This window comes from Molossus molossus, unplaced genomic scaffold (genome assembly GCF_014108415.1).
Source record: "Molossus molossus isolate mMolMol1 unplaced genomic scaffold, mMolMol1.p scaffold_m16_p_17, whole genome shotgun sequence".
NCBI lineage: Eukaryota > Metazoa > Chordata > Mammalia > Chiroptera > Molossidae > Molossus > Molossus molossus.
In genome coordinates, this window is record NW_023425352.1 from 5,267,346 (window position 1) to 5,294,209 (window position 26,864).

General features: G+C 50.2%; 1 long non-coding RNA gene across 1 annotated transcript; it reads left to right on the top strand.

Moving 5' to 3' along the window:
- Positions 1–1,284: 1,284 nt before the first annotated feature.
- LOC118632517 lies at positions 1,285–26,864 on the top strand. Its single transcript, XR_004960038.1, has 4 exons — positions 1,285–1,413; positions 9,994–10,187; positions 10,627–11,029; positions 26,794–26,864. It is a non-coding gene; the product is annotated as an uncharacterized LOC118632517 (long non-coding RNA).

The following is a 26,864-nucleotide window of genomic DNA, read 5'->3' on the forward strand; positions in this document are numbered from 1 at the left end:
CGCGGCGTCGGCAGGGTTGCTCTTTTCCCGGAGTCCCCCTTCTCGGCTTGTAGATGGCCCTCTCCCTGTGTCCTCACCCGGTCCTTCCTCTGTGTGTGGGCCCTGCTGTCTCTTCTTCCTATAAAGTCAGCAATCATGCGGGATCAGGGCCCCACCCTAATAACCCCATTTCACCGTCATCACCTCTCCGAAGACCCCGTCTCCAAATACAGTCACATTCTGAGCAAAGGGGGGTTAGGATTTCAACAGATGGATCTGGGGGGACACAGTTCAGCCATAACAGACCCCGGGGATGGCGGGTGGTAGAGAGAAGGGGCTGGATCTGCTGAGGCTAGAGAGAGGGCGCTGCCGTGGGGGAAACACAGGTGTAGATCTCCTTGAGCCTGGGGTGGGTGGGCAGGGGCGCAGACAGGCGAGGAGGAGGGGGAGGCCTCGTAAGCAGGAGGGCAGCACCGCGGACCGTGAGGGAAACCCTGGAGTCAGACCCCGCCCGAGCCTGCTTGTCTAAAGAAGGGGCCCCGGGGGTTTGGGGTGTGTGGGGGTGGGGGGATAAGCTTGGCTTTGTACTTTCTTCAGGCGCCAGACTTTTGATCATTTTCCCCTTCCTCTCCCTTGGTCTCTCTGTCCCCACCTCCTTGCCCCCTCTCCCCCAGTCTGGGGCCCACTGGAGGCCCCATTGGATCTGACTCCGGGTTGAACGCGTCAGAAGCATCTCGCATGATCACTCAGTATCGTTTGCCATGGAAACGACCTCCATTTCAGAAGCCAGGTAGCCTCTTGTTCACGACGTCTCCCTTTCTTGGGCTCCATAACCAGCTCGACGTGCTCCTAATTGCTCGGGTGATGGGTGTAATAATGAAGCCGGCATGATGGACGAGGCCATTACGGGAGCGGCTCGCCTGTCTGCCGCGGAGGGCTGTGCGCAGGGAGCCGTCCCCTCCCTGCAGTGCGAGCTCCTTGGCTTTGCAACTGGAAGCTTCTGACCCCCGAAAGGCAGTGCTCATGTCAGGCTGGGAGCCATCGGTCGGGCAGCTGGAGTTCCCGGACTTTGGAGGCTCTCTTCATCCCGATGACCGCGGAGGGGATCTCCTTGTAAACACAGAAAGTGGGCTTATCATTAGCTCGTAGGCAACTGGCTGGGGGCTGTTTACTTCTGCATTTTCCCAGCAGCTAAATCACAGCCAGGGCTGTTCGGAGCTCAGTAAATGTCATTATTCAAAACAAAAGTTATTAGTTTCCATGCCAGACAGTAAATCAATGTGCGTACTTTGCAGGTTCCATGAAGAAAGGTCTCTGGATGAGGGTGCTGGGGAAGCACAGCCCACCGTGCAGCGTGGGGACTCGCTGGGGGGCAGGTGCCCTCTGGCTGCGGCTGCCCAACTGTTGCATCTGCGGGTTTTCCTACGGGCAAAGGTGAGCGGGCTTCTTTGGCTGGAGCCTCCATGCTTATGAACACCATTCCCCTCCAGTCCCTGCAAATTCATGGGTAGAAACAGAACCGTGAAACGAGGTTAGAACGAGCGAGTTAAAGCACCACACTTAGGACGTAGTCTTGCCCAAAGAACCAAACTTGAGTCTTGATAAATGCTGTAGATTCAACTACCAATTTCCAGGAAATACAGGGGATAGAGGAACTCCGAAAGGGGACCCCATAGTGACACTATCAGCAAAATCCAAACTGAGCGAGCAAGTGATCTGTCTGTTTTCTTCATTAGATAAATAACTTGATAAAGATAGAGCTATGATGGGACGGGGTGGGGGGAGGAGGGGGAGAGTTGGCACATACCAGCCAATTACAACACATACAAGCTATTTGCATCTTGGCTCAAACTGTAAATAGCATTATTCAGAACATTACTGGGGCAAATTGAAAATGGGACTCTGACTGATTATCCAATAATATTAAGGAATCCTTGTGAAGTTTTTAGGTGTGATAATAATATTTTATAGGTTACAAAAGACCTACTCTTCTGAGCTATATCTTAAAGACCTGCAGCTGGGGTGCTAGGCCGCCCAGGATTCGCCCCACAGTCATAAGGGAAGGAGGGTGGGAGGCGAGGAGACACGGGCCCCATGAAACAGGGTCAGCCCCGTGGGAGTCGGTCCTGTGAGGCTGGGCTGTGGGAGCTGGGGCTTCGGGGTTCATGATACTGCTCTTCTTTACGTTTGTGTCTATCAACATTTTCCGTAGTTTAGAAGTCTGGCCCTGGACGGTTTGGCTCAGCATTTAGAGCATTGGCCTGTGGACCTGAGAGTCATGGGTTCAGTTCCTGCTAAGGGCACATACCTTGGTTGCAGTTTGTCCCCAGCCCTGGTTGGGTTCGTGTGGGTGGCAACCACTCGATGTGTCTCTCTCACATCGATGTTTCTCTCTCTTCCTCTCTCTCTCCCCCTCCCGCTCTATCTGAAGATAAATGCAAAAATGTCCTCGTATGAGGATTAAAAAAAAAAAAGTCTGAAGGAAGCCGCTCTTGCTTTTCTGGAATGACTCAGACCAGCTCCCAGGACTAGAGGTCTCTACTCCCCTTTCCCTGAAGGGCCCTCCAGCCCCCCAAGCCCCCCACCCACTCCTTTCTTTTCTCACTCACTCTTAATGATGTGAGGCAAGGTGCTTCTGGCTCTCCACTTTGAGAAGGTTTTCTCCTGAGGACCTGGAGACTGGAGCTTCCCACGGCCGAGGTCTCGCCCCCAGCGCCTTGCCACGGAAGCCACTTCCACTCGTGGTGGCAGCAAGGTGCCACCTCTGCAGTTCAGGTACGTTACCAGCAGAACCCAAATTATTAGCCTTAATACAATTTTAAAACAATTATTGAGCAAACCGGATGCAAATTAAACAAAATGAACCTATAAATATATGTGTTTTTCAAATTAGTAATTGGATGTTTTGATGATCTTCGGCGTGACATTGATAAGCTGCCTCTCATAACGGTCTAATTAGGCAATATGTAAACTTTGGCACTCGCTTCTGGCCTAGTGGCTTTTTCAAATGATGTTTGTAAAATTTGCAATTTCATATTACAGATTAAAAATTAAAAACTGCAGGAGGCTAACATTAAAATGAGAATTCATTTCAGGGAAAGCCCTGTAGACAAAATTCACCCTAATAGAATTGTGCCTAAGAGGCCGCAAATCACGGTGTATGGTTACACTGGGGAGGGCTTGTCAAACCCAGTATTGTTGGTCTGTAGTTCTATTCACAGCGTTCAACCCATCAGCAAAGCCACTTTGGGGAAAATGTGAACATTATCAAAGAACAGTAAATTAGCAAGAAATTAAAGCATATACCCTTGCATTTCCAAAACAAAAGATCCCTTCATTAAAAACCTTTCATCAGCGGTTTAATATCCATAGCAGTGATTTGCATAACTAAATCAGTTTTCACTGATGAGAGACGACCAAAGTTTTCCCACTAATTTCTTTTTTGAATGAGCTCTCTAGTTTTTTGATTAAAATTTCACACCAGTAGTTGAACAGAATTGAATACACGGCTTAGCCGTCTTTGCAAGTATCATCGTTGAACGCACCAGATTAAAAGTTATTTCTTCAGAGGGAAGGTATTGTTCAAGCAGCTTTGTTGACTTTACCTGCCTGTATTTTTCTCTCCTTGAAATTTAGACCTTGGGTGAAAAAGCTTTTTCAGGGGCAGGGTCGAGTTGGGACCCGCTGTGACCTGCTGATGAGGAGGGGTCATCAGCCTAGCACCTCAGTCACCCCAGTATCTTGTGAAGTGCAGTGACCTAGCCTGTGGTTCCTTCCTGCAAAGGCGGTTTCCCTGGGAAGAGGAGAGGCTGCCTGGTTATACCCTGGAGCCGGCAGCCAGCAGAGGGCGTCTGTGCGCCAAGTGGGGGCTGCCGGCTCCGGACTCCGCATCCCCCCAGCTCCTAACAGGTACCTGGTGCTGCCACTTCTGATAACCGTCCGGTGAGACAAAGTGACTGTGATGTGCCGTGCTTGGGTGCTTTCCCTGTGACACAGCCAGCCGGTTGTCTGGCAATTTAATCTGAGTTAAAAAGAGACCTGCAGCCTGTGTTCAGAGCCAGACAGTGAGTGTTTCTTCCCTCCTACTTTCCACCAGAGGGGCTCGAAGGTAATCAGTGTGCACGTGGGGGGGGGGGGGCAGTCACATGACTGAACCAGTTGTAGGTGACTTTAGTGGCTCACCCCGGTGGAGAGGATTGGGGTTTACCTGCAAAGCTGTGTTCTGGAAGGTGCCCCTCCCGTGGGGAGCAGTGTCTCCTAAACTTCTGTGTCCTGGGCCACCCGAGTCACTTCCTAAAAACTGACTGAATAGTTTTAACTCCGAGAGTGGTGAACTCTATCGGAAACCACTATATCCCCACGTTAAGTCAGCTCTTACTGGTGGTTGGGTTTCTGGAGATTCAACATTTTTTTGGTCAGTTGTATTTCTTGATACCCAAACCAAGAAACCCAAGCACTGATGTAAAATGAGGAGCGTAGGAACACACTTTTATAAAGCACGTATGGTGGGTCTCCCTTCCAGCCTTTCATCCATTCTGCCCCTTTACAGGGGACCTTTTGGACCCCAGCTCTGTTTACTTCATGGAGACCCCGAAGCCACTGCTCGGTGCGGTTTAGGCAGGTGACCAGATGACACAATTCTCATCCGCTCACCTGCAGTGGCAAGTTCGGCTCGAGCCGGGGAGATTTCGTAGACCCGGCAGAGTCAGTTTTCTCTCTCATCGAACTATCGAGTCTGCGTACCAACCTATTAGCCTTACATAGCCCAGACCTCACAGCTGCTTAGTCTAAACACTTTTGAAATTAGGGGGAAACATTCACTTTCATGAGAATTTAAGGAAAAGTGTTTGTTTGTTTTTTCAGCAGGCCTATTTCTTTTTCTTTTAAATAGTTTTTCTTTATTGATTTTGGAGAGAGAAGAAGGGAGAGGGAGAGAGATAGAGACATCGATGGGAGAGAGCATAGCCTGGTCGCCTCCCGTATGCCCCCCACTGGGGACCGGGCCCACAGCCCGAGTATGTGCCCTGACCGGGAACCGAACCGGCGACCTCTTGGTGCCTGGGTCGACGCTCAACCACTGAGCCACACCGGAAGCAGGCCTATTCTAACACCGCTGTCCATTTCTCTTAAACAGACATTTTCTTTTAATGCACTGGTTCCTGTGGCTGCACTTAGTGGCCTCCTGACCCCTGGAAAGTGAGGTCAACCGTGGACACCTCCACGGCGCCTGGAGGGGTCCGAGCAATAGCAGGAACAGAGGAGGAGAAAATCAGAAGGACGTGTCTTGGGCAGTGATGGAGGGAGCGTGGATGGAGGCTCCTGCCTGTGGGATGGAGTATGTTTCTTGAGTGGGAGAGAGGGCCCCGTGGGAGGGACCCTGGCCTCCCCACCTATGGGACCTGGTCCCAGACCAGGCTGTCTGAAGGCGGAGCGTCCTCCTCCCCTGCGGTTCCCAGCAGAGCGGTGAAAGCCAGCCAGAGGACTCGGAGGAGAGTGTGCTTAGAAAGCCCCATGTGCTGAGCCGGGCGGGCTTGAGCTGCAGAGACACCCAGGCGCCTGTCCTCGAGACCACCGCGTCTGCAAGGCACAGGTACGGGCACGTCGCCTTCCTGGTTTTCTCTCCACTCGGTCCCAGTTTCCTGGCTTCCGGCGACGTCTCCCTGCGGGCATGTTTCTTCTACAGGAGGGTATTCAATAGAATTGTTTGATAAAATGCGGGACGGAGCTCACTGTGACGGGACTGAAAACCGTGCAGAGGGAGATGAGATGGGGGTGTGGGGGGACCTCAGAGAGGCTGGCAGCAGGCAGGCAGCCTTTGCTGTCTCCCCACCGTGTCCAGGTGCAGGGGAGCTGGGGGATGGGTGTCACCGGCTCGGTCCCCTTGCAGACTGACTGCTGCTGGTGTTCCCTACAAAAGTCACACTTGCTCTGCCATCAAAGTTCTAGAGCAAGGTTGGCCACCGAACGCAAGCTCCTCTGCTGAGCCGCACTTTCTGGGCACGCCGTGACCCCGATCTACGCCCACTTGGTCTTTCCAGGTTAGAGGGACCCCTCAGATCTCAGCACCATGGACGCCTGGCGCTTCTCATCCCTGACACCCTGCCAGCTCAGGAAAGATTTCATAATTAAAAATGTAAAAATGTTAATTACCTGAAGATACTCCTGATGGGTAGCGCTGATCAGGAGGGAAATTGATGGTATTAAAACAGGGAACATTATTAGCTTCCGCAATATTCACAGGAGATGGGTCTCTCAAGGGCTCCGTGTGTGGTCATGACGCTGGGTGCCTCTTCCCACGTTCTGTGTGTCGTTGGCAGGAGAACGTGCGTGGAACTGGGCCGTGGTCACAGGGGAGGGTGTGTCTCCAGGTGACCCACATACTTGGGGGCACAGGAATGGGCGGGAGGAGTGGGAGGAAGAGTCCATGTAGCGTTGATACCATGTGGCCACAGGAGAGAGAGGTGTGGGGTGGAGCTAGGGGGTTCTGCTGAGGATCTGGGCAGGGTCCGGTGGGGGTGCTGTGCCGTGTGAGCCTCTGTGCCTCTCCCTCGTTGAGGGGTGTCTCCTCAGCTGGTGTGGACCCAGCAGCTCAGGTGTGTCTATCAATCTGCTCTCTCGGTGCCCTGGCTGCGTGGCTGTGTCCCAACAGAACTTTATGTCTGGACGTGGAAGTCTGCATTTCACAGTTTTTGTCGTCACACGTGAAATCCATCCTGGGCTCCGGGCTGGACGGGACCAAGATCCTGGTTCTCCGGCGCTGGCTGCCTGGAAGCGTCTCAGGATGTTCACTGGCAAACCTGGTGCCTGACCAATTCCGTGTGTCCCGAACCCTAGCAGCTGGACTTGCTGTCGTGTTGGGACCAAACCACAGTGTGCAGGAGAAGGCAAGAACTGAGAAGCCTTTGTGGGTCACAGGTTTTAATTCAACTTAGGTAAGAATTCAAGTCATTTCCCAAACTCCGGCATATTATCAAACTGTTTTTTTTTTTTATCTTCACCCGAGGACATTTTTCCATTTTTTGTTCAGATAGAGTAGGAAGGAGAGAGAAAGAGAGAGAAACATCGATGTGAAAGGGACACATTGAGTGGCTGCTACCCGCACGACCCAACCAGGGCCGGGGACAACCGAAGTACATGCCCTTAGCGGGAACCGAACCCGGGTCTCTCTGGACCGCAGGCCGACGCTCTAACCGCTGAGCCAAACCGGCCAGGGCCAGACTGGTTTTATGCAACGTATAGACAAGCGCTCACATGGACCCTCATTCATTCATGGGCTCGTGCGTTCATTCACGGGACAAGCATGACTCGAATGTCTCATTGTGTGTCAGGCACGACTGGCCCTTGGAGGTACAGCTGGAGGAGGTTAGGCAAGACCCCAGGAGGCCGGCGACGTTTACCTGCCGCTGTCATCCGCATCAAGAGCTGTTGTCTCACTGACTCACCCGTGTCCCTTGGACCTTTGGGGCGGGCTGTCAGCTACCAGTGTCCCCTCTTTCTGTCTGACGGGATTCTCCCCTCCTGCCTCCTCTCCAGCCGTGGAAAACGTAGGGGCGGCGGCAGGTAGGGCCCACCTCCACCGCGGACTTCAGGAGCTGATGTATAAATACCCCAGGTTCCTTGCCTTTTTACAAAGTTAAAATAGCTTCATTGGTTTGAATTTTCGATGATTATGAGTCCTTCCATGACTATAAAATGATCAGAAGATATCTGAAAATTAAAGTGAAAATTACCCAGAGAGGACTGTTGTTAGTGGTTTGTGGTGTAATGTACAGACCGCCTGGTGCCACTCACTATTCATGCTGTTTGGCAGTGGTTTGGGGTTGTTTGATAAATATCCCGAATAGCTTTCCATAAAAATAAGTTAAACAATCTCGCCCTGGCCGGTTTGGTTTGGCTCAGCGGTTAGAGCGTCGGCCTGCGGTCCTGAGAGACCCGGGTTCGGTTCCCGCTAAGGGCACGTACCTCGGTTGCAGTTTGTCCCCGGCCCAGGTTGTGCGGGTGGCAGCCACTCGATGTGTCCCTTCACATCGATGTTTCTCTCTCTCTCTCTGTTCCTCTCTCTCCCTCCCACTCTACCTGAACAAAAAATGGAAAAATGTCCTCTGGTGAGGATAAAAAAATAATAATAATAAATAAATAAAAAAATAAAAGAGAAAAAAAAATAAGTTAAACAATCTTTTCACCCTTAAAAATGACACAATATTCTATTGCATTTATTTATCTATATTCTCATTATTGAATATTGAGTTTGTTTCCACCTTTTGCTATTATAAACAATATTGAGATGAACATCCTGGTTTCATTATTATTATTATTATTATTATTATTATTATTATTATTATTTTTACTATGTCCTTCCAATTGTTTGGTCAAAGGTGTTGATATTGAAATGGCTTGTATCACATGTGGCCAAATTACCATCTCAAGAGGCTACCGTATTCCCAACAGCAATATAGAAGCATCTAGTTTTTCCTACACTGTAATCATCACAAGGATCAATGAATCCTTTTGATCTGTGTCAGGTTGGTAGTTAAACACGGTAATTTATTATTTTAATTTATATTTGATTATTAGGAAGGGCACACCTCTTTTTGTGTATTTATCATTCATTTGCATTTCTTTAACATCTGAGACTGTACTTTTCAGGCAGGTTAAGGATGTGAGGTTTCTGTGGCTGTCCCTTCGGAGTGGCTGAGAACAACAGGCACTTTCCCTGCAGTATCCTACTGTGGTGGGTGGGGGCTGGGGAGGAAGGTGTTGAACCTGCTCCCCCCCGGTCAGCAGGGGTTTAGCTGGGCTCCGCGCCTGATCCACTGAGCCATTTTGCAAATGATGATTTGACCTTGGATTGTCTTCTTGGCTCTGATGTGGCGCTTCCCAGAGATGCTCTTTCAGTAACACTTGCTCCCTGGCCATCTGAGAATGACTCCAGGTGACCTGCGTGGCCGGAATCCAGGACTCCCCCTCCCACTAAGATTGCCCGAAGCACCGCTGCATGGTCCTGCAAGAGCAGAGGACTGGGGAGCACAGACTTGTCCACGACATGTGTCTGGCTTGGCACAACCCATGGCTAGGATCCAGCTTTTCATGCTCCTTCTCTTACGTCATAATAGCGCACCCTGAAATGACCAGCTGTCATGGCCCAATCAGCATCTCAACGTCTGAGGGCTTAGCTGCAGGCTCTCCTGCTTTCCGTTCCTTCACTCACTCCCCAAACACTGGTTGTAGACTAACCACGTGCAGGCGGTTTTCAGCATTGGGTTTGAGTCCAAGCCTATCACTTACCGATCCTGTTGAAGAGATGTACCCGCTAGACCTCAGTTTCTTTCTTTCTTTTTTTTGTTATCCTCACCCGAGGACATTTTTCCATTTTTTGTTCAGCTAGAGTGAGGGGGTGCAGAGAGAGAAACATCGGCGTGAAAGAGACACATCGAGTGGCTGCCACCCACACAACCCAACCAGGACCGGGGACAAACTGCAACCAAGGTACATGCCCTTAGCGGGAACCGAACCCAGGTCTCTCTGGACCATAGGCCGATGTTCTAACCGCTGAGCCAAACCAGCCAGGGGTAGACCTCAGTGTCTTCATCTCTAGAGGGGAGTGACTTTAAGAGCAAGGGGGGAAGTGCCAGCCCAGGCCAGCGGGGTTTGTTGTTGGAGAGAGGTTATCTTGGCTCCTTGGTGGAAGGCCACAGCGATGCTGGGCTCCCCAGGAGCTCTGCCTGCCTTCTCCTTGGAACGGGGTGGCAGATCAAAGCGCCTCCTGTTCGTGGGGTCTCCAAGACCCTCCAGCCACAGCGTTCTGCCGTCCTGTGACACCTGCTCTCTGACCCAAGTTGGGGCCTAGAAGCTACCAGCCCTCAGTTCTGGTGAGGGGGCTCAGCAGGACTCTCCCAGGGAAATGCGGCTGCCGCTCGCTTTCGCTGGTGCTGTGCGCTCCCGCGTGGGGCACGAGCCGCCGGGTTTGACTTTAAATAAGTCACACGGCTTCTCGTCTCCTTCTGCTCTCCCCAGGCTCAGCTCCCACCCTGTCCCCGGTGCCCATCCACCTGCAAATCAAAAGACGAGCTCTCTGCTATTCCGGGAGTCCTGCTTTGGTTGACGACGTGCTGAATAGCCAGGGTATCTGGGGTTTTGAAATAAAATTTCTTCTTCTGACTGCAACAGATTCGCATCTAATCAAAACGCTTAATTAAAAAAATACTCAGGTACTTAATTTGATTTGCTTATTTGCATAATATTGGAGGACAAAAGAAATCTGTTCCATAGCCCACATCTCTGCTGCAGGCCGAGCTCTGCCCCCTGTGAGCTGCCCAACTCTTCCTGGCTATAATCGGGGCTGACCTTGGGGCTGACCTTGGGGGAGACAGGCTCGCTCCCGTCAATGTGATTCAGCTGCTGGGGTGGTGGGGGTTACTCTACATGTAGGAAGATCCTGGAAATGACTTTGTAGGAAAAAAGGCTTTTGTCCGATATTTCCAATGCAGATTCTCTAAAAGTGGACGCCTTTTGCCTGTGTTGAGACTGTGGAATGGAATTCGAAGTCAGAAGCTTTAAGGAATAAGCTTGATGGGGGGGGGGGGGGGGGCAGCAGTGGGGATGGGTTACTGGAGGCAAGTTACCGTTCTCATATCTGGTCTGTGCCAGCCTTGGCTGACATTGGTTTCCTAGGTTGGCCCATCCACCTGCCCACATTGGAGTGCCCTGCTGGCATCTGAGGACAATCATTCAAAGCAGATTCATCCTAAGGACCAAATATCAACACTGAGAGGGATCAAAAGTTCCACTTCAACAGTATTGACATTAAGCACCTGAGCCAAGTCCCACAGGGGACCTGCGTGTTCTGGTCCCAGGTCAGACAGCTGGGCAATGTGCTCCCCGGCCAGCAGGGGGAGCCCCCGAGTCTCAAGGGGAGCCAGGCCTGCAGCCAGATCCCAGCCAAGAACACAGGAAAGGAGGGAACTCAGGAAAAACTCACCTGCTGAAAAAGGCAGCTTCGCGGATCTGCACAGCCATTTACACTGCACGTTCAACGCCGTTCAGAAAAAAGGTAAAATTGGGCCATCAGACTGTTGAAAAATGTTTGTGTCCATTTTATTATTAAAAAATGGAGTTTGATAAGAGTGTTTTTCCCCTCAAATGGTCTGAGTGATTGCTTAGAAGAGCCGCATTTCATGTCTTTTAATTTTGAATTATCCTCTTATCTGTAATAAAGCACCCGTCAAGCCCAGAGTGAGTATTCAGGAAGAAAGAACTTAATGAGCTGAAACATTCCTGTCTGGGGTAGAGAGAGCGTCTTCTCTGCTTAAGTGTTCAGGTGGAATCTGTAAGGGGAGAGGCAGAATATTGGGTGGGACCAAGTGGGAACCGGTAGGTTGGCCCCTCCCCATTTCCTGTGGGCATCCTAAGCCCATTCGCCTGGCAGCACCGACCTGTCCAGTGAGTTCAAGTTCAGGCGCTCAGTGCAGAGCGTGGGCTCGTCATTTCAGACACGCTGGCTTCTTCTGTGAGCGAGAGTTAAGGACAAGCGTCGCCTTCCTTGCCGGCTGTTTCTGGCCTCAGATACTCTGTGATACATCATCTGCAGCAGGCGACTTTGGAAAGAGCTGACTATTAGCAACTTAATTGCCCTTGAATATACAATGCAGCGAGTGCTCAGGGCTCGCGGACCGACTGCCAGCCGGCAGCGGAATCACCACAAATGGCCTCCTGGGCTACATCCGTGTTGAAGTTTTAAAGAAGAAATGAAAGAAGACGTGGCTGTTCGTGGGAGTTTTAGCAGGAGTTTAACAACTGTTTTTCACTCTGTTTTCGGCAACGGTTAGGATTCTGGCTCTGTGTGAAGGGCAGTCAGTATCTAGTGTGTGGATACACAGACACTCTAAGTAGCACCATCCAAGTGTCCAACTTATTGGATTATAGATGTAGGAAAAATCTTTAAAATATACATCAAATAATAATGGGTTCATGACAAAGCCTATTTATTAGAGGTGATTTTTTTTTTTATCACGTTCCGAGAAATATATTATCTAGGATGAAAAGTACATGCAGCAGGACCTCGATTATGTAGCAAGTTGGATTTTGAAACCTCGAGTATTGACAACAATGCAAGGCAGGAATTTGAGTAGCCAGCAAGATCTGAGTTCCCTTTATGCCCAGAGTTGCCCCAAACAGGTATCTCATCTACAATGGCAGTGTCTCTGGGGATAAGCAAAGGGCACCGTTTTCGTTTGGGTGATTTATAAGAAGAATTAGTGGAGAAGACTGGTCAGTATGCACGTCTTGACATAAAACATTAAATAGGTTAATGAGATGAATGTTGCGCCTAGACTATTACATGGTGTTGGTCTTGGATAGTTATGGGTGCTAACAGTTTTTGAACTCTGATGACCATCAAAGGACACAGAGCATTTCTTCAAATTCATGCGCAGTAAAATTGACTCAAAATAGTTTAATGAATTATAACAGATTGTACAGGTTCCTGTAACCAGCAGCACAATCAGGACTCGGAGTAGTTCCATTCCAAACAGTCTCCCCAAAACTGTTTCCTTTCAAACACATGCCGGCGACTGTGACAGGCGTCCCACTACGGCGGGTCTGTCTTTCGGAGGACAAACAGGCGGAATCATGCAGTAGGTCCCTTTGGGGGACTGGTCTGGAGATTCAGCCACGATATTGTGTCCATCAGTCATTTGTGTCTTTAATTTCTGGTTCCTAACCCACTGGGCATGCACCCCAGCTTGGTATCCATTCACTAGATGAGGACTTCGGGGTTGTTTGTAGGTTTTGGTGACAATGAGTTGAACTGCTCTGGATACTTGTACACAGATTTTTGTTGAACATCAATTCTCATTTCTCAAAGGAAACCACCTACGATTGCTTATGTGTATCAGTATATGTTTAAGTTCAGAAGAAACGCCTGTTTTCTGGCGAGGCTGAACTGGTTTGGATCCCCAGCAGCCGTGCTGGGGGGGCCCAGGGGCTCTGCACCTTGTCAGCGCGAGGTACTGGGAGGAGTTTCAGCCGTTTTAACAGGTGTGCCGTGGTGCCTCAGTGGACGTTCATTTACATTTGCCTGGTGGCTGGAAATATTGACCACCTTCTTCTGTGCTAATTTGTCATACGCCGTTTAGTGAAGTACCTGTTCAAGTCCTGTGCCCATTTTAAAAGTGGGTTGTGTTTCCTTACTCGTGAGCCTCAAGAGTTCTTTATATGTTCTGAATACCGGTCATTGCTAAATATGTCAGTTACAAATCTTTTCTCCCTGTCCGTAATTTGTCTTTTCATTCTTTCCAAAGTTTATCCCAGAGAGCAAAATTTATTTATTTATTTTTGCATGCAGCAAAAGCTTTTAATTTTGATGCATTCCAATTTATCAGATTTTTGCCTAACGCCAGTACATCAAGATTTTCTCTCTCTCTTTTAAACATATTTTATAGTTTTATATTTTACTTTTAGATCTATGTTCTATTTTGAGCTATTGCTTGTGTAAGGTGTGAGGTTTAGGTCAATGTTGTTATTGTTACTATTATTTTATTTGCTTATAGGTGTGTCCAGTGTAATTTGTTTCAACACCCTTTCTCTACCTTTCCATAGACATTTTAGAATTAGCTTGCCTGTGTCTTAAACATTTTTTTCCGCTAAGATTTTGGTTGAAATTATATTAATCAGACATCATTTTGAGAAGAACTGACATATTTACTAGGGTGATCCTTCCAATTCCTTACGTGTCAGGTCTGTTTAGGTATTCTTTGATTTCTTCTATTAGCATTTTGTATTTTTTAGATTCTGTACGGATCCATGCATAGATACTGTACATATTTTGTTAGATATGTACATAAGTATCTTATTTTGAAGGGATCTATCGTAAATGGTTTTTATTTTTTAAATTTTAATTTTGATTTCCAATTTTTTTATGGCTACTATGGAGAAACACAATTAGTGAATGTGTGTGTGTGTGTGTGTGTGTGTGTGTGTGTGTGAAATCCTTGGGGATTTTCTATATAGACAATCACATTGCCTATGATTAGGTACAGTTGTATTTCTTTCTTTATTTCTTTCTTTCCAATCTTGGTAGCTTCTGATTTAGTCTACCCAGGCTTCTGCAACATAATACCGCAGTCAGGTGGCTTAGCCAACAGGCACTGTGTCTCACAATTCTGTGGAGTCCGGAGAGGGCTCTTCTTTGGATTGCGGATGACCTCCCTCATGCTGTGAGCTCACATGGCCCTCGCACAGTGTGCACGCTCTCTGGTGTCCTCTTCCTGGGGACACTAACCCTCTCTGATCAGGGCCCCACCCCGAGGACCTCATTTAACTTTGATGATGTCCTTAGCGTTCCCGTCTCCAAATACAGCCACACTGGGAGTTAGGGCTTCAACAAATGGATTGTGAGGGAACACGAGCATTCAGCCCTCAGCACCTTTTATTCTTTTTTGTCTTATTGCAATGACTACGGCTTCCAGTAGGATACTGAAGAGGAGTGGAGAGTGGACATCGGGCCTTGTTCACGATCTCGGGCAGGGAGTCAGCTTTCCATGTGTAAGTGACGTTCACAGGAGGTGCTTCTCAGATGCCATTTATTAGGTGGAAGATGTCCCGCCTATTTCTAGTTTTCTGAGAGTTTTAAAAAAGTTGTGAGTAAGCACAGGTCAGTGTGGCTCAGTTGGTTGGGCATCGTCCCATGCACTGAAGGGTTGCCACTTCGATTCCTGGTCAGGGCACGTGCCCCGGTTACAGGCTCGATCCCAGTTGAGGGCATGTTGGAGGCAGCCAATTGATGTTTCTCTCTTGCATTGATGTTTCTCTCTCTCTCTCTCTGCCGCTCCCTTCCCCTCTCTCTCTAAAAATCAATAAAATCTTTTAAAAATCATGAATGAATTTTGTTAAATGCATTTTATTTTTTGCAATAGTTGAAATGATCACGTGTGTTTTCTTCTTTATACTCTCAATATGGTGGACGACACTGATTGACTTGCGAATATTGGACCAGTGTCGCATGACCAGGATGAACTCCACTCGGTCAGGGACTATTCTTTATTTTACCTCTTGCTAGATTTGGTTTGCTAATATTTTGTTGAGGATTTCTCTATCTGTATTCACCAGGGATATTAGTTTGTGGTTTTGTTTTCTTGTACTGTCTTTGTCTGATTTAGTGATCAGGGTAATGATGGCCTCGTGAAAAATGGGTTGAGAAGCGTTTCCTTGCTGTCTGTTTTTTAGAAGGGATTGTGTAGAATTGGTGTTATTTCTTCTTTAAATGTTTGGTAAAGATCACCAATGAAACTTCCAGGGTCTGGAGGTGTCTTCTGTGGAAAATTGTAAACTACAAATCAAATCATTTAAAGTTGTAGGACTATTCAGTTTTTCTCTTTCATCTTGGGTGAGTTTTAGCAGAATTTGGTTTTGGGGAATTGATTCATTTAATCTAAATTGCTTTTTGAGAGTAGGATTATTGTTAGTATTTCTTTACTATCTTTTTAATATCTGCCAAGCCTGTCTATCAATACCCTCTTTTATTCCTGGTATTGATTATTTGAGTCCTCTCTCTCTCCCCCTCTCATTAGTCAGGCTGAAGTTTATCAATTTTATTGATCTTTTTAAAGAACCAGGTTTTTGCTTCATTGATTTTTTTTCTTATTATTTTCTTCTTTATAATTTCACTTATTTTTATTCTTATTTTTAATGTTCTCTTCCTTCTCTTTGCTTTGGGTTCATTTTGTTCCTCCCCCTTCACCTAGTTTCTTAAAGTAGAAGCTTAGACTATTGATCTGAGGCCTTTTACATTTTCTAATATGAGCCTTTAATGCAATAAATTTCCCTCTGAGCCACTCCAGTGTCGTGAAGAGGACAAATAGCAAGAAGTCAAGCCATCTTCAGGAAGGCAAATTCCAGGTTGTTTTTGTTTCCCCAGCCAACCCAGTTTTAAAAAATTCACACTGTGTCTGCAGAGCTGGGCTGGAGAAGGGCCCAGAGCCCATCACATGTCCCTCACAGCACGTGTGCATTGCTGTGGCATGGTTGTGACCTTGACTCTTGAAGAAAAAGTTAAGTAATGCTCTGTAGGTTCTGTTTGCGGTGTCATGGGGTCAATGCATCGTATAGTTTAGAAAGAGCTCCACAAAGCATCACCGCTTTGGCTGCCTGCCTTCATTATTCAGAACCCCTCCCGGCGAGGTTGCTGGTGTCATGACTGTTTCAGTCGGAAAACATTTCAGGCCTATGAAAGCACCCAGGGGAACTCGATGTTCATGAGAGCCTCTCCGAGGAGAGCAGCCATCCACAAAGTTCCGTTTATGTCATGCTCTTAAGAACAGCAGTGAGTCGGTGGGGCTCTTACCACAATCGCCCGTGTTTCGTGGCTGTGTTCCTACGTCTGTTGTGGAGGAGAGGCCTGGCTCTCGTTGGTGTTTGTTGAACGAATAAATGAGCAACTAATATAGTTAGAGTGAAAGAAGACTAGTCAGGCTTTTAAAATCTCTGAGGGAGCCCGGCTGGTGTGGCTCAGTGGTTGAGTGTTGACCCTGCACCCAGAGGTCGCCGATTTGATTCCCGGTCAGGGCACATGCCCGGGTTGTGGGCCTGATCCCCACTGGGGGGCATGCAGGAGGCGGCCAACCGATGTTCTCTCTCATTGATGTTTCTCTCTCTCTCTCTCCCTCTCCTCTCCTCTCTCTCTAAAACCAATAAAGAAAAAAGAGGGCATTTATTTACAATTAACAAGGCAATGTGACAGAACTTCACAGCTCATAAAACGGCCTACAAAACCAAAGCTGCCGTAACTATCAGGGTCTAATGGTGGGAAGATGGCCAGGCCCCTCCTGGTCCTCGGGGCTGTGCTCTGGCTGGTGAGACCAGCCTCTTCGAACTTGGCTGTGGATCCACCCTCCCTGGCAGTCTGGGGCAGGTAACCTGAGCTCATTTTTAACTCAGATTTATTTTACTTCAAGTTGTCCTCTTTTAGAGCTAATTTAGCAACACACATGCCCTTTCTCAAGATTTTTATCAGGTGGCGGTGAACTTTTCACAAATATAATAGAAAACATTTCTCCACCCGAGAAAACGGAGGGGGTTTGAAATGTGTTTTGACCTCCTCAGCTTCTTTCATCTGGTCTCTGTAATCAGCTTTATAGAAAGCACATGGCTGCCCGGCTATATCTTGATAAAGAACAGTTTTTCTGTTCCATTAAAAAACCAGAGCACTGTTTTCAATCTGGAGAGATGATGGGGGTACAGTGGAGGGCGATGGGGGTGATCTGTCAGCTCCTGCCCCGGTTTCTGGGACAGTGAGCCGAACAGAGACCCCTTCTGGGTCCCGCTCCTTCCCGACGGTGATAGCACTGGGGTGTGTATTTCACCCCATGGGGCTCAACAGGGTTCACCCCTCAAATCCAAGGGTGGGGGGACCGATGCGAAGCAGCAGCATCTAGTGGGAAAGACATCGGTACCTGCACAGGGGAGGTGCGTGGTTCCCAGGCCGTCTCAGAGAACTTTCCAAAGGGGAGAAGTTTGGAGGTGATGGGCCCTCTCTGCACCCAGCTGCCCAGGGTCCTGACCCGTGGGCTGTAGTCCTTTCGTAACTGCTTTTAGAGCCATGTCGACCGTACATCCGCTAGGTACCAGCCTGTTCCCAGTGCTCAGATGCCTGCGAACGGAAGGGAAAGAGCCCCCCCCCCCCCCCCCCCCCGTGAAGCCGCACAGCGCTGGGAAGGTGATCGGGGACCAGATGGGTGAGTCGTTGGGCACGTTGGAAAGTCACGGGAAGGAGGGACCCGTGGGGCTGCTGGGTGTCGGGTGCCAGGGATGGAGGGGCCGGGGCCCATGCATTTAGCAGGACAGTTGAGATGAGCCTCTTTGGAAAGGTCAGATGTAAAAAAACCCAACACCTCCCCAAAACAAACAAAGTACCCCAAACAAAGCAAAATCAAACCCAAAAACCAAACAACAAAACAATGTCAGCCATGCGACAGGTAAATACTCAGATTTGTGTTCTCCTTTCCACACTAATATATTCATTAGCCTAAAAAATAACACCCATGTCCCTCTCACGGAATACTTTGCCGAGACGCTGTATCAATGGCCGCGTAGCAGCTCGCTCTCCGCCCCCCCCATAATTCATTTAACCGAGTCCTTATTACTGACCATTTATGTTGTTTCTGGACTTGTGCTCCTACAAGCAACCCTGCAGTGAACTTTCCTATTCAGTATTTAAATCCTTGCATTTTCTTGACTCAGTTTTGGCTCATAAATAGAATCGAATTAGAAGAGATTGATTATCCCCTCAGGACACGCTCTCAAAAGCGATTGGGTGAGTCAGAGAATAGGAAAAATTTTAAGGAGTTGGTTGTCACTTGTTGCCAAATCGCTCTTTAGAAAGGGATCCTAACTGCCCGGCCAGTGTGGCTCAGTGGTTGAGTGTGGACCCACGTACCAAGAGGTCGCCGGTTCGATTCCCCTTCAGGGCACAGGCCCAGGTTGTGGGCCCGATCCCCAGTGGGGGGCATGCAGGAGGCGGCCAATCGATGTTCTCTCTCATCAGTGTTTCTGTCTCTCTTCCTCTCTCCCTAACATCAATGAACAACTAAAAACAAAAATAAAAATAAAAATAAAAAGGAATACTAACTTGCATGCCACCATAATGAATGACATCTTCTCAGGTACAAGGAGTTTCCAGATCTTTGCCAAATTGCATTTCCTGGATTGCAGTCAGGGTGGCCGCTTTGTGCATGTGTTAATTGCTAGTCGTATTCTTTTGTGGCTTGTTTGTCAAAGTCTTTTGTCCATTTTTCGATTGGGGTGTTTTCCTCCTTTGACTGTTGTTTAAAGGATCTGTTGGAATGAAGACTTTCAGGTTGCAAAAGGCAGAAACAGGCTTGAGGTGAGCCAAGCGAACACGGGGGTCTGTGGAGGGGCAGAGGCGTCAGGAGACAGGAGGAGAGGGAACCAGGTGCACTGGACCAGGAGCTGGGGCTGGAGAGTGTGGAGCCCAGCCCCTGGCTGCTCTCTGGGAGCCGCTCTTTGTGCCCAATCCAGATGCTTCCTCTGCCTTGTCATCTCGCCAGGGACCCAACACAGTGACAGCCCAGCATGTCCCCCTCCGCACCTTCCAGCTCTGGTGACCTCCACATCTCTCGTCTGTAAAGACAGAATCTGGGTGGCCCAGCTCTTCCTTGAGCCAGGCCACCAAAGGGGCCAGCCAGTGGCGTGGCTGTCTGGGTGCCCCACACCCATCCTCGGTTCCACAGGTCCTGCTAGGTCTACCGGTGGGTGGGCTCTCTCAGTGGGACCAAGGTAAGGGCAAGCCCGAAGAAACGTCCCACCTGTCTTCATCAGCAGGTCGTACACATTTCCACTGGGGGTAGGTATATGCATTTTTTTTCTAGCAGGTCATTGCTCAACGTTATTTCTTGAATGTGATCATTTCTCTTTATCCCTACTGAAGAGGGCCCATCACCTCCAAACTTCTCCCATTTGGAAAGTTCTCTGAGACGGCCTGGGGACCACGTACCTCCCCTGAGCAGGTACCGATGTCTTTCCCACTAGATGCTGCTGCTTCGCGTCGGTCCCCCCACCCTTGGATTTGAGGGGTGAACCCTGTTGAGCCCCATGGGGGTGAAATACACACCCCAATGAAATGGCCTTGATTCAGTTCTTTGTTACCGTTTGCCTGGATGACTGGTCCCCAGGTCTCCAGGTACCCCTCTTCGCATCCTGGCCTCTGGCCCTGACCGCAGAGACCCACCCGAGATGCAGACCTGGCTGGGCCCCGCCCGTGTTCAGCCGTCCAGGCGCTCCTGATAACCTGGATAAAGTACAAAGTCCTAACACGGCGCGGTGGGGTCTCGCAGTGCTGAGGTCAGGGCGCTGTCGCCAGGTGGCTCTAGTGGCCCCTTTGCAGTTACTAAGTATCTGCGGGTGGTTCGTGGAAACTCTGTAATGACCTTTTCCTCATGAGGTTTTCACTAGCTCTATCACCCTCTGATGCTTCTTGGCTGGAACAATGCTTATGATGATGGTGGCCCAATGGAGAATTTTAAAGAAATCCTTCTCGTTCTTCTACATGAGTGAGACTTCTCCTGTAGGGGACAGCTGTCCCTTCTCCCTCTGTGCTGGTTTTCAATTTCTCTATATCTGTGTGGACTTGTGGGTTATTATTTGATCTTTGGGCTATCAACTGTTACTGTTATTATTTATGTTGATGCTCAAGCTTCCTAGATTGGACCACTGGGATCTGGCTCCCGTGACCTTGGGGCTGCCCTCACCGTCCTTGGAACCCTTGCTTAATTTCCGGACAGCCTGGTATCCAGGTTCTTTGAGTCCTTTCCCTGCACCAGATCTGGGCTCCCGGGGAGCCCATGGCAACTGTTTCCTCCTAGACCCTCCCGGAGCAGATGTGGATGGGAGCCGTGTGCGTTCGTGCGTGTGTGCATGCGTGTGTGTGTGTGTGTGTCTGTTCATCCATCGATACCAACACTTCCAATTGTAATCCGACACCACAGGTTCTTTCTGACCTTCCTCTTTTCCACTTCTGCAACTCTCCTTTTCAACGAAGAAAAGCCTGGCTCTCCTTATTCACAAGACGTTTATTTTTCACTCAGTCCTACAATATACACGAAACAGATTTAGAATGGCTAACCCACGCCACTGTGACCACCGGAACAACTGGCTTATTGGAGTTCTGATTTGGGAGCTTCTCCACCTGCAGCCAGGTCCCTCCTTCCGGCCGACAGGTCCTCCCAGCACCGGCAGGTGCGTGTGCGGGGCAGGCCCGCTGCTCTCCGGTGGCTCGGTCCCCAAGGAAAAGCTTTGTCTGCAGCAGAGGTGGGCAGAGAGCTGGACGCCTCCATGGCCAGGGAGCCTCCTTCAGGTTCTGTGCAGTCTGCGGAGGAAGGCGAGCTGCCCCCGTCTCGTGGCTGCTCGGCGGTCCCACAGCCCTTCTCCCAGCAGGAGCGCAGCCGAGTGGCCCAGCATCACCTGCCCTGCCCATTTAGACACCAGCACAAGGGACTGCAGCCGGAGGGACAGACTGGGTGGGGCAGGGAGGGCTCTGTGCCAGGGATGGGCAGTCTCCCCAACGCCCCCACCCCAGGGAAGGAGGAAACAAAAGCAAAACCATGCAGGCCACTTGGAACTTTCTGCAACATAAGGTTCCAGAAGTCTTAAGAAAGAGCCTTCCTTTCACACGTTAGCGATCCGTTGCCCACGGTCCTCACCGGGGCAGGCTCAGGGCGTGCTAAGATGTGTGGAACGGCATTTGCAGACACAACACATTTATGGGAGGACTCGGACTTCTTTGTGGGTCTAACAAGTAGGCAAGAAGTGAATAATGATGCAGGAGATTCAAATACTGTAATTAACAAGGATGCTCTGACATGCGTGTTGATGCAACTGAGAGAGATAAGGTGTTTGCAAATACTCATGAAACATACACAGTATTTCTGTGTTGTGTACGTTCAAAGGAAACCTTGGGAAGGCCCCAGGAGTAGAAATTTACCAGGCCACGTTGGATTCAATAAAACTAGAAATTAGATATGTCTTTGACCAAACCATAAAATGTTCCAACCTATTAATCTGAACATTAAAAATCACTCTCTCGAATCATCAGAGAAAATAAAATACAGCTAAACATGGAAAATGTAGAAAATAATTGAAATGGGAATCTTGTGCATTACAACGATGTTATTTCTCAGAGAGTGGATGGTGGTTACCAGGGGTGAGGATGGGGGGAAGGGGAGATATAGGTGTTAGGGTACAAATTTGCAATGATAAGGTGAATGGATTCTGGGGATCTAGTTGACAGCATGGTGACCATAGTTAATAACGCTGTGTTATATACTTAAAAAGCGCTAAGATTGGCTCAGCGGTTGGAGCATCAGCCTGCGGACCAGAGAGTCCCGGGTTCGGTTCCCACTAGGGGCACATATCAAAAAAAAAAAAAAAGGCGCTAAGAGTAGATCTTAAATGTTCTCACCACAAGACAGAAATGGTAACTATGTGATACAGTGAGGAGTTCCCTCACAGGAACATTTGAAACGTGGAAATGTATCAGATCAACATGCCATGTATCTTAAACTGACATCATGTGTAACACTGGGTGCCAGGTATGCTCTGTACTTTCTATGTGCCTTTTCATAAAAATAAAACTGTTCTAAATAAAAATTCTAAAATAAAAATGTCTCTGAAAGAGCGCCTGTCATTGAATTCTCCCGAGAGTCCTGCAGATGGAGGAATTGAGCAGAGAGGCAGGTCTGGCTGGAGGCCCCAGGGCTGCAGGGCTGCAGGGCAGCCAGGCTCTGGGACTCCCTCGGACACAGTTGCTCCAGAAATATTTGGGGACGTGAGCAGGGAGGGGGCCGGCTCATGTCTTCAGGACAGTGGGTCACATCCAAAGCTAGCTGGGAGCTGGCTGCTCTGATCCCCGGGCTCCCACAGAAACCTCCTGGGGCTTCCAGTTGGAGGAATGGGAACCCAGAAACCGGCTTTGGAGACCCTGCAAATACCTGTGGCGGAAAGCTGGAGTGTGAAAAGGTGGAAATAAAGTTGTTTCCTTTTCCAAATTAATATGAAACAAGGAGCAGCTTAATTGTACTTTGGGTCTAACAATTTCTCCAGTTGCCATAGGAACCCAGAAGAGGCATTTAAAAATATATTCCGTCTGACCTTGTTCCTTTTGATTGATGGATCTGAAGACTGGCTGCGGGCGAAGCGGCCCGTGTGGCTCCGGGACGGGCCACCAGAGGGCGCGCGGCGGCCTTGACGCGCAGCCCTTCCCGCTTCAAGTGTGTGGGGCCCCGCGAACCGGCGGTCGGCCCTGTGCCGGCCACGAGACCCCGCGGAGTCCTCGCCGTTCCTCTTCTAGCGCAGATCGCTTCCTCCGAGTTCCACGCCCAGGCGCACAGTGAGGGTGCCCACCACAGGCGGTGCCAGGGCTGCCAGCTGGCCAGGTGAGACAGGGTGGCGGGGCACCACCGTTCTGGAGAGAACGTGGCACACACCAGGGCGTGGGACCCCACCACCCCACTCCCTCTGCCGCCCCGACTCCTCCAGATGTGCGTTGTGCTGGTTCCCTCGTGGTCAGGGAGGCAGGTGGCTCGTGGCCTGGGGGAGGGAGATGACAAGGAGACAAATGTCCCATCTCCAAAAGGGCCCTCAGTAATGTTTCTTTCCAAGGGACCAAAGCCAGTGTGATTAGACGCTGCTAGAAGCTTAATATGTCCCATGTTATTTATACATCACTATCGACATCCCGTATCGATACGTGCGCGGTAGGTGTCGGTGACAAAAAGCATCAGCTGGATAACGTGCTATTTATGTGTTAATATTTAGAAACTCCGGCGTGTTTCGATTAGAAATGTGTGTTACTGGACAATTTCGTTCCAAAGGCGTCTCTCTAATGTAAGATTTATTGAGATTTATGAGGCAGCGGCACTGGCGACCGCGGCCGCGTGAGTCCCGCGGAGTGAAATCCGCGCGTGGGGGCGCCTTCCAGCCCCACGGCCAGCCGGCCTCTCCTGTTGTTACTAAGCCGAGTGCTTCGCTCTGCATGAATTCGCGTCTCTGCAATGCGGCCTGCGAGGAGCAGGGCGGGCGGTTTGCAAAGCCAGCCTGCGGGTTAGGTCTTCCCATTATTCCAGAGGTGGCCACATGTTTCACCTGGGCGGGGCGAACGGAGTGAACTCCTCCGCAGCAAATAATGAGGTGCGGTTCCAGAAAGGGCCACTAGAGGGCGGACCGGAGGCGGCCGAGGAGCTCGGAGGTGTCTGGGAAGCCGTGGTCCTCCGCGTGCAGAGGGCTGTATCCCCAGGTGGGGGGGGCCTGGTTTGGCCTGGACGTAATTTCCCACAGCGTGAAGAGGCTGCCCCTCTGAGGACCCACATCTTGGAGGAATTGTTTTCATATCCCCCGATCTGGTCCCTCTGCCCCAATACTTAGCCAACTCCCTTCCCCGGGAGGAGATCTGTTTGGAGCCCCCAGGGTATTCTTTGGGGGTTGTGGTTTGCCTGCAAAGACACAGCGCAGAACGGGACGGGGTGTGAGACATTAGTCAAGGGAGGACTGAAAGAGGGTCAGAGCTCTCTGTTATGGGTTGAATTGTCTCGCCTCCCCTCAAAAGTAACCCCCAGTAACCTCCGAATGTGGCCTTATTTGGAAATAGGGTCACTTCAGATTTAACGAGTGACGTTGAGGTCAGCCTGGAATAGGGTGGGCCCCTAATCCAATGGTGGTGTCCTGAGCAGAAGGCAGTCATATGAAGACACAGGGGCGCCGGGGATGCAGAGATCCGAGGGGAGGTGGCCACAGCTTGGAGCCTCCAGAAGCTGGAGGGGCAGGAAGGGTCCCCCCAGAGCCCTGATGGCCCCCTGGCCCTGCCCACACCTTGACTTTGGCCTTCTGACCTCCAGAACTGTGAGACAATAAATGTCTGTTCTTTTGACACAACCAGTGTGTGGTCTTTGTTACTGCTGCCCCAGGGAACTGACTCAAGTCTGAACACCGAGGGCAGGAGGAGCCCGCTGTGGAGACAGGAGACTTCTCCGAACCTGGCCAAGTCTCGGCCAGCTTTCTGTGCCAGGTGTAGACACAGGAGGCCCTGGAGATGCCTGCAGCGGAAGGGATGCTCCTAGCTCCTCCTCCCCGCCCAGGCGGACGGAGGGGTGGACAGGAGCCGCGTCCTGGGAGGCTGGCAGGGTGTCCCTGCACCTGCTCGGGCCTTCTCTTCACTCATGGTTCCCAGCGTTATTTTCTCCCTTGCAGAAACGCAGCTGAACCGTGGGAGAGCAGGAAGACGCATTTCGGTCTTTTCAAATTCATCCCAGGACTTGGGAGCAGGGAGACTTCTGAATTAATGCCACATGTCACGAGAGCAGCCAGAGTACAGATGCTCGGCTGATCTCTACAACTTATCTTGGTAAATAATGCCTCCGACCTGCTCCGGGTTCCGTCATCAAGCCCTGCGGTGCCGAGCGCAGAGGACGGGGAAGGGCGTGGCTTCCTGTGCGCTCACGATGGCCTGGAGCCGAGGTCCCCCGCCCCAGGACCCCGGGGTGCAGTGGGAACCCTCTGGGTCAGGTGATCAGTAGACAGAGAGGGCCGGGGCCCTGCCTTCCCCAGAGGCAGCATCTCTGGGACAACGCTCCTGCCGAAGACACAGCAGAGGTGTGGGGCCTGGGCTCTCCCTGGACCGCGTCTCCTCTTGAGGGGAGCACCGGGCCTTCGAAGCCAGGCCAGGCCACCGGCCAGAGGGTGGGAGAAGCTGGCTGGACAGGGTAAAGGGAAGGTGATCAGGTCCCCTCTCTTCTCTCTCTTGATCAGAAACCACATGCTAGTGGGATTTCAGCCCACATGCAAACACCCCACCTCTCCTGGGAGCCAGTCCTGGGTCCCTCTGCTGCTTTCTGATCCAGTGCAGGCCATTCACAGACACCCATCCCTAGGCAGGGCAGGTGGCGACATTCTCTTAGAAGACAAAGCCAGGTGGTCAGGTGTGCCTTCCCCGACCTCAGCAAGGGGACCTGGCATTGTGTTGCTCTTTGCAAGGAGGGAGAGGCGGCGGTGGAAGTCTGGGTGGCGGAGGACAGTGGCCATCTGCTGCCCAGGCCCCCTCCTAAAGTCGCTGCGCAATCATGGACTTGCTGGTCTTTGTGTCGTCGTCGGCTTCTGGTACATATTAATGGATGGCTTTTTATTCATTTAGCTTATGTTTTTGAAAGATGGCCTCAAACAAAAAGATCATATCTGTATGTTGTGCTTTAATTTATTTTCACCTTTTTTTCTCCTTTGGAGACCCTGGTGGATCATCACTTTGTTTACCACAAATTAAACTGGGCTGATTGTTTACTGGCTCGGGCCCCTGCGCATTGGTGAGCTTCTCCTTTCTTAATGACCGCAACCTGGGATTCGTCTGCGAGAGGCCCTAATCTGCATGAGAATTATACAATTAACTTTTGATTAACCACCTAGTTCTTTTTGAGACCACAGTGTATAGGATACTCTGCATTTAAATAATTTCCCTCAAATTGGGAGCAGGCCTTTCATTAAGCCGGTGAGTTTGACTAAAACAACAACATTTGGCGACAATCAGGGTCAGACAATAGGGGAGGCTGCAGGGTAGAATGTCATCTTTAAATATAACAGTGGAGATAAAGGCCCCCAGATTGCGCCTTATCAAAACACACGAAAAATCAAAGCGCTCTTGTCTGCGGAGGAGCGCGGAGGCCGGGTGGCGGGCCACCATTGTCTGGGCCACCGCGAGGCAGGGCTTGTATTCGGGCCGCTAACACACGTTACATCACGTAGGGTACTTATCTCCAAGTCTGACAATAATTATCGGGAAGAATATGCTCAGAATGACTTTTTTTGTGATTTTTATGCCTCCCCAACACAAGGAAGGGGAGATAACGGCGCTCGGAGAAAGGGCCGAGTCTCCGAAGACGCTCCCCTGAGCTGGTGTTTCGATTAAATTCGCGGTGCCACCGCGAGCGGCTGAACAAGGGGTAAGAAAGCCTGGAGCCTTTTCTATGGGGTGATAATAGACCTGAACACAGCCCTCACCCGAAGATAAGATCCATTGTGCACACAAACAAAGGCAGCGGATTAGACACCACCCGGAGCATATCTATGAGCGAAGTTCTCGCTCTTCCTCCTCTGCTCGCGCCTTCACCTGATTCCGCCAGACCCAGGCTGCTGCGCGGGGCTCCGGGGAGGACGTGGGCGCATTGTCCTGGGGTTGGCTGAGGTCGGGTTAGGACTTTTCAAGGTCAAGGTCGTTCACTTCTTCCTGGGGTTCTCATTATTCTCACTTTGCCTCTTCCCAAGGTCCAGCAGAAGAGACTTGGGTCCCATGTACCGAGACCCCAGGAAACCTGGCGGAAGGTCGAATTCCAGAG